This window comes from Galeopterus variegatus, unplaced genomic scaffold, assembly GCF_000696425.1.
Source record: "Galeopterus variegatus unplaced genomic scaffold, G_variegatus-3.0.2 Scaffold622, whole genome shotgun sequence".
NCBI lineage: Eukaryota > Metazoa > Chordata > Mammalia > Dermoptera > Cynocephalidae > Galeopterus > Galeopterus variegatus.
The window spans coordinates 118,795-126,446 of record NW_007726733.1 but is presented as its reverse complement, the minus strand read 5'-3'; positions in this window follow the sequence as shown (position 1 = coordinate 126,446).

Genomic DNA, 7,652 nt, shown 5'->3' with positions numbered 1-7,652 from the left:
CACCGAGCCTGGTGCAGTGGGAGCAGCGCTACCAGGGTGAAGACAAAGCCTCAGTGCCAGCCAGCTCTTTCCAGAGAAACAGTTCAGGTACCAGCTCTGCCCCAGTAATCCGACTGTCTTTCCCATTCTACCCTGACTTTCAGAAGCCCAACAGCCCTGTCTACCCTCCGCAAGCCCTACCTGTGAGATCCCTGAGAAGATGGCCTTGTCCACACCACATAGTTCTGGGCCCTCCTGCCCCCACACGCCTGCTGACCATGCAGCACACCAATGGTGAGCCCAGCAACACCCTTTATAGGTGGGAAGAGGTAAGCAGAAAGGAAAGAGTTGACAAAAAAGTGATCATTGGCTCAGAACTACCTAGCCCCTACCTTGTTTCCTGCCCCACTTCCCCTCGCTTACCTCCAGGTTCTCCTAGGTGGGCAGGTGTAAGGCCCTCAGGGAAACCAATCTGTGATAGGTCCTCACTGGGCAGTACTGCCTCACTGGGCCCTGGGTTACCCCCAGGTGAAACCACTGGACACCGGGGCCAGTCAAATGGCAACTCAAAGCGCCGTAGCTCCCGCTGCCCGTGCAGACTGGGCTCCCCGCAGTTACAGAGAGCACAACGCCGCAATGGACCCACACTGTGGACACACAAGCATCAGCACCATGCCCGGGCCCTGCCAACCCCATGACTTGGCACACCCATGCTTCCCAAACACTCATTTCCCCAAATCCTCTTCCTTCAAGGCCCCAGACTCTCAAATCAAATCCTCATGTCCTGGGCCAGCCCATGGCTCACTTGGGAGAGTGTGGTGTTGATAACACCAAGGCCCTGGGTTCAGATCCCATATAGGGATGGCTGGTTAGTTTACTGAGTGAGCGTGGTGCTGACAACACCAAGTCAAGGGTTAAGATCCCCTTACCGGTCATCTTTTAAAAAAAAAGTCCTCATGTGCTTTTATATTCTTCTTTCTCCCAAACAAGTTACCTGCAGTCCTGGGGAGGCTCCTGAAGCCTGGGACTACCAGAACTGGGGACAGAGACCTCCCCCACACATGAGTTCGGAAGGTCTGGCTCAGTGGCGCCTGACTCCTCGGAGGCTGCAGGTCCATCGGCTGAATGAACAGACAAAGCAGCACGCGTCAGCCATCATCCCCTGTTTAATACTAAGTCCACTCACCAGAACTATGAGATTATCCAAAACCCTCAGTGGATCACAGTGATGGCATTTTGACTTTTGTTTCAAAGAACAAAGTCCTTCAATTACCTGTCTATCACATAGACATTGCTCATGTCTGTGTGCCAGGATCATAAATCTAAGGTTGCCCATGAAGAGCAGAAAGCTGACAGCAAACCCAGAAATGCCCTACTCACCTGCCGCTTCTGAATCTTTATCTTCACCAGGCGGCTTCTGGCTGTCCATCCCTCTCTCCGACTGGGCAGGGCCCTCTCGGGGAGACCTGTTGGTGCCAAGAGAGATATCTATATGTCTAGTAAGTCTCCCCAATAAGCAGTTTTCCCAGAATCCCAAGAGGAAGGCAGCTAATGGTATCTAGACCCTACAGACATCAGGGCAAAGCCATACTTACAAACTCCTATACTGATAGGAAAAGTCATTCTCCCTAACCCTTATCTCCCTGCCTACTTCCTCCCCAGATAAACACATACCATCTTCTCCCACTCTGGATTCTCAGGGAATACACTCCACTTTCGCACTCCTAGCCTCCTCCATAAGAGTTCCCGGGGCAATAGCATCCAACTAGAAGCACATCCAATTTATATCTAGTACCGCCCTTTGCCTCATCTCTCAGTTCCTGCCTTCTGGTGGGCTCTATCCCCTGGCCTTTTTCCTCAGGTCTCAAGTAAGCTACCACACTAGAGGCCTGTCAGTGCCAACCTAGGGATAGGCTTGACCCAGTAAGTCTGAGTTCAGCCAAAATCTCTCTCCCAGAGGCAGAGTCTGGGGTCTCATAAGAAACAGAATACATTACCAGAACTAAAGCCTAGCTATGAATGGATCTCCCCCACCTCCATTAGTTTCAACCAAGACATCCCAATCAAACAGAAGAAACTCCTCAGTTTCCACCCACTGCCAGCCCAAATCCAGCTCAGGCCCATCCCTGGTCCCTACCCTAAACTGAGCTCAGGGTCTCACCCAGCCTGAAGGTCTCAGGTTGTTGCTCTTAGCAACACCAACTGCCTTTCCTCCTCAGATGTCCCTAGTAGTTAACAGAACTGTGCCTTAAGAGTTACTGAGCATGTGTAGCCAGGTCTGAGGCTAAGCATGCTGGGAGTTGTAGTCTCAGCAAGCACATTGCCACTCCGAGGAGTTCTAAACAAGGCAGGACACAGCAGAACAGCAGAGCAGAGTAGCTTCCTTCCTCTTCCCTCAAGCAGGGTTTCCACACACATGGGGGTGGGGGGCAGGTAAGGGGGTAAGTAACGGTCCCTTGTCCCCTCTTCTAAGATATGCCTGCCTGTACCAGGGCCAAATGAAACACAGTAAAGTTATACCTAAAAAAGTTGAGACCTACACCTTCGGGCATATTTTCCTAAACCTCAGAGGGAACTAAGCATAGTACAAAAATAAAGAGGCATAAAGAATAGGAAGAATTACAGAAGTGAGGGATAGGAAAGTGATCCTATAGAAGAAGGGAGAAAGGGATAGGTGCCAGCAGCCCTTAGTGAGAAGGGCAGACCCTTTCTCTTAATCAGAGAAGGTATACAATGTCCTAAAGAGGGTGGTGGTGAGGTGGGAGAAAACTCTAAAACAGAACTCTACATTTCAAAAATTTGAGAAATTCATCTCTCACCTTTTCCACTCATCTTGTTTAATAAGAGTGACCACACCAACCTTAGGAAGGACAACCTCCTCCTCCCAAACGGGAAGGCCAATTCCCCAGTCAACCACTTGAGGTTGAGTGACTGGGGCAAATGAGATGGGGAACCCTCAAAGGTGCCCAAGATCAGTAACTCAATTCTCTAAGAACTATACTATCAGTCCTCCTTCCCTGAGCTCACACTTTATTTCCAGATGTTGGCAATGCCCCTCCTGAGCCATGTCACATTAAAGGAAATTATTTTACTTTTCCCCCTAACACTTTAAAAATCTACTAGACAGAGAAAGTAAAGCATCACCTGATACATATTATCTCCATTCCCAAACCATCTCTCTTTCCCAAACCTGCCACACAACCACACCTGAAAGGAAAGGAAGGGGAGTCATCTGGCTAGCTCACTGAAAAGCTGCTCTAGAATTTCAAGGGGCACTTAGAAGCCACCTATAGTAAGTAGGAGTTGGAGATCAGGACACCAGCCAGGCCCCTCTTCCTAGTCAGTCATTCAAGGCTTGACCACACCCAGAAGGCACAAGGGGACCTCAAAGTTTTCTAAACGTTTGCATCTTACTGTATCTTACGACCATATGCCCCCCAAAATACTCCACCCGCTCTGCTCTCAAAGTTGAGGCTAAGGGAATCACAAACAGCAAGAAATAAAAAGCAACAATGGAAATACAATGGGTAAGATGACTGCCTCACACAAGGCCAGAGGGACAAATTCCTCTGTCCTCCCCCGAGTGCAGCCCTCTCAGGCTGGTAAGGCTGGCACTGCTCAAGAAGGTACAAAAATCACCTTCATCCAGCCTTGACAGACAGAGTACCAACATCCTCCCTAGCCAGAGCCCCATTCATGGGGCCATGGAAGATGAGAGATAAAGAAGCAAAGAGCAGAGTGTCCTCCAAGCTGTACCAAAAAGAATCTAGCATCTCCAAGAAGCCTGAGCCCTCAGCCCTTATTTCCCTAATGCTGCAGTCTAGCCCCCAACGTTGAGTCCCGCAGTTATCAGGCCCCTGAACATATCTAAACAAATAAAGACCACAAGTTCCCCCTGTCCCATCATTCACAGCCAGTAAACACACATATACACCAAGGGTTTTTCCTAGATTTAAACTGGGTTGGTGCCTGGCCAGGCTTTCTCTAGGGAACTATAGAACCCAGAAAGCAAGAACAGATCTAGGGAGTAAAACTGTGCTGGCACCCCTTAGTCCTATGCCTAAGAGGCCCAAAACAACAAGGAAAAAAGCAAGGATTCATCTCAACCCACTCTACTCCCTGCCTGCATCCCAGACCAATAGCTTTCACTCCATTTTCTCAGCCAAGAGGGAAATGGAGGCTTGGAGAGGTGAAAGGCTGAAGCAGGCCCTTGAGTGAACAGCTCTTCAGTAGAACTCAGGACTTCCTGGTTCCCAGCCTGAGAACCAAACCACACCCCTCACCATCCCCATTTTGGGTCAGCCCTCCAGGAAGGATCCAAATGGCAACACTGGCCATGCAGACCCTCTGCACTGTCCCTGGATCATTCTGGGGGCAGCCACAGCTAACAAGGCATGGTCTTAACTAAGAAAGTTGCTTGGGGACAGACAACAAGAGGGACCCCCTCCATAGAGCACATGAACAGAGAGCACGGTTGACAGCTCACCTCACTCCACCACCCTTGTGCCACCTCCCACCTCCCAGAAATCTTTCAAGGGTAAAATCCCTATTTTCCCTTTTCCAAGACCAAACTCAAAATCATCTAACATATGTATATTGGAGGGGGTGGAGTGAGGGAGCAAAATATACAAGCCAAATCCTTTCTGGGCAGCATGACAGGTGTGAGAGGGGCTGTCCCTGCCCCAGGCCCAGAGGCATGAGGCTCATACACATACACACCCGTTACTGCACACACATACACACCCCTTTTCCCCAACACCTTCTGCCCAGGCTGGAAACACTGGCTTCCAGCAAAAAAGAGGTCTGATCAAGTCATTTCTCCTCCAAAGAGATACAGTCATTCCTACTATTCTGCAGGGTTGGGACAGGATTAGAGGACTAGTTAACATTCCCAAGTCAGAAAAAGGTTGGAGAGGTCTGGAAGGGGCCTGCAGGACTGGCCAGGGACTCATGGGCAGCCAGCTCTCCACACCAGGCCCAGAGAAAGCAGGAGACAAAAGCCATTTTTTGCAGCCCACATTCGTAGGGAGCAAATCTCAACGGCCTCCTCTATAATCCCCTGGAGATTATGCCCATCCCGAGAGGAGGGGAGGCAAAGCAGGCTAAGACAGCACTAGGCCTCGCTGGGGTCACTTTGCCAGCCAGGGGTAGTTTAAAGTTGAACAGTAGAGCCAGAACTGCCCCCAGCCCCGCCTCCTTCTTGCCCCACCTACCCCCTTCATCACACTAGTCAGTTTCCACACACTCTCTCCTTTGCCCAGTGAAAGAAGGCCTGGTGAAGGATATAGGGTTCTCTGAGTTTCCTAGAGGCTGTTTTTGGTGCCCAGCTGGGTAGAAACAACCTTAAAGTCCAACTGGCAATAAGTCTGCCTTCTACCCACCTACCCAAGTTGTTCTGTCCCGAGGTCCACAAGGAACCCTGGGGGGAGACAGCAACCTGGGATTGGTGCTAGCACCAGGGCCTGGGTCCTAGTTTAGTCGAGCTCTCCCCAATACAAAATAAACAAGCAGAAAGGCTATCTGGGCAGGATCCCAAACTCCCGTGGTTCCCTGAACCCCCAATCTTTAAAGAGGTACACCCCAAGACACCAGGCCTCAGTACTGTCCTGGCGACTGGCTCAGGTCCCCTTGACAAACCCTGCCAAAGGAAACCTCCGCAGCTCTGGCACCCTCTTCCCCAACCTAAAGGCCAGCTCTGGCCAAGATAGTCCATCTGGCTGTGCCCCCAGTCCAACCCTTTCTGGGCCCTGGCTGGGCGAACTTCACTCACCTCTTCACAGGGCGATCCAGAAATCCTCATCCGAGAACATGGCCAGAGCCCGGGCCGCTCCCCGACCTCCAACCGCCAGAGCGATCACAGCCGCCCCCCGCACGGGGGGGCTTACGGGGGCCAGGAACGGTAAATCCAGGTCGGAGTGGCGACCCTCCCTCCCCCCCGCAAAAAAAGCAAGAAGCCAAAGGGGGGTTCTCTGCCTCAGGTTCCAGCAGTTTAGGTTTCCATGGACAGCCCCAGGGCGGCGAATCCCGAGCGGACACAAAGAGAGCACCGGTGGCTTTGATCTTGGGTGAGCAGGCTCCGCATCCGCGTCGCCGGGCGGCCTCTCAGTCCTAGGGCCCGGCCAGCGCCCCGGCCGCCCGCGCCGGGCTCGGGCTGAACGTCGAGGATCTCCAGATGGAACGTCGAGGCGCCTCCCCAGCAGCCCGGAAGGAATGCCGCGCCGCCCCGCGCCGGGCCCGGATGGAACGTGAGCCCCTCACTGAAGCGCCGAGCCCTCCTGACTCGTATAACTTCGTATAATGTATGCTATACGAAGTTATTACGGAGCGGAGCGGCGGAGGGGCACTGCCCTCTCGGAGGAAAGGCTGTGACTTTGCAGTTCTACGCACACGCTGCAGGATCCCTCCGCCACGGGTTAACCCCGACTGTGCCGGGCCGGCCGCTGTGCAGACACGTGGGAACGAAGCTCCCCTCCTCTTCGCCCCGGTTCTGGAACTGCCTCATTTACCTCCCGGACCGTGAAACTAGGACTCCAGCCACTTTGTAATTCTGTTCCCTTGCAATCATTGTCCCAGAAACTCCAACTGCCCCCTTGCCTTGGCCAGGAGCAATCTTTTTCCCGGGAGGGGGATGGAAGAAGGGCCAGGAGATTGGCCGCTGCTCTGCATCCTGGGAACTGGAGTCCGCAAATGGAGAAAGTGAGGCACGGCGCCTGAAGCTGCAAAGGATGGGTTCTTGCCACGTTCGGGGGCCAGAAGAAAACCGGACAAGTCCCTAGCTGTTCCTTCTGACTCCCAGACCACTTTGTGAGGAAGGACTGTCAGTGCCCTCACAATCGCCAAACCCACCTCCCATCAAAATATAAACGTAGAGCTTCCCTTCCTTTTCGGGGTGCCTCCACCACCACCTCCAGTCTTTCCAGATGTTCAGGACCTATGTCCCTATGTTAGTAAATTGAGGTAGCCTCGCTGTTATCTGGCCAGAGTACAGTTAGCCTGGACAGGACTCCAAAACATACCTCCTTGCAGGCCCTCTGGGGCTGCCCCCAATAAGTCTGGATGAGAAGGATTGGAATGCCTTTTCTGCATTAACTGTACACAGGAGAAGACAAATTAACTATGTGCTAGATACTTTACATATTCTTAGTTACTTCGCACCCTTGCCCAAGGAACCAAATCTAGTGAGAAGCTATGATTCAAACCAAAACCCACATTTTTCCTAGGATTAAAAAAAATTTTTTTTTTTAAAGAAAGATGTGGATCGCAAACTGTGGTATTGCTGATAGTATTGATCAGGCCATCACATCTTGGGCACAAGTGGTGACGGTCAGCTTTGTACTCCATGAATATTCATAACCAATTAAATAAGTAAATAAAAATAAGCATTTAAAATAAACATTCTAAAAGTGTTATAAAAAATAAATTTAAAAGATGTGGAGAAAGAGACAGGCAAATTAGACCAGGGCTAGTTTTGTGGAAAAGAGTTACAGCACTGTCCAATAGAAGTGCATTACTTCTGCGGGCCGGCCCGGTGGCGCACTGGATAGTGCGCCGCTTGGGAAGCGCGGCGGCGCTCCCGTCCGAGGGTTCAGATCCCACATACAGACCGGCTCCCGCTCACTGGCTGAACAAGGCGCGGGAGCAACGCCGAGGCTTGCGATCCCGTTGCCGGTCCC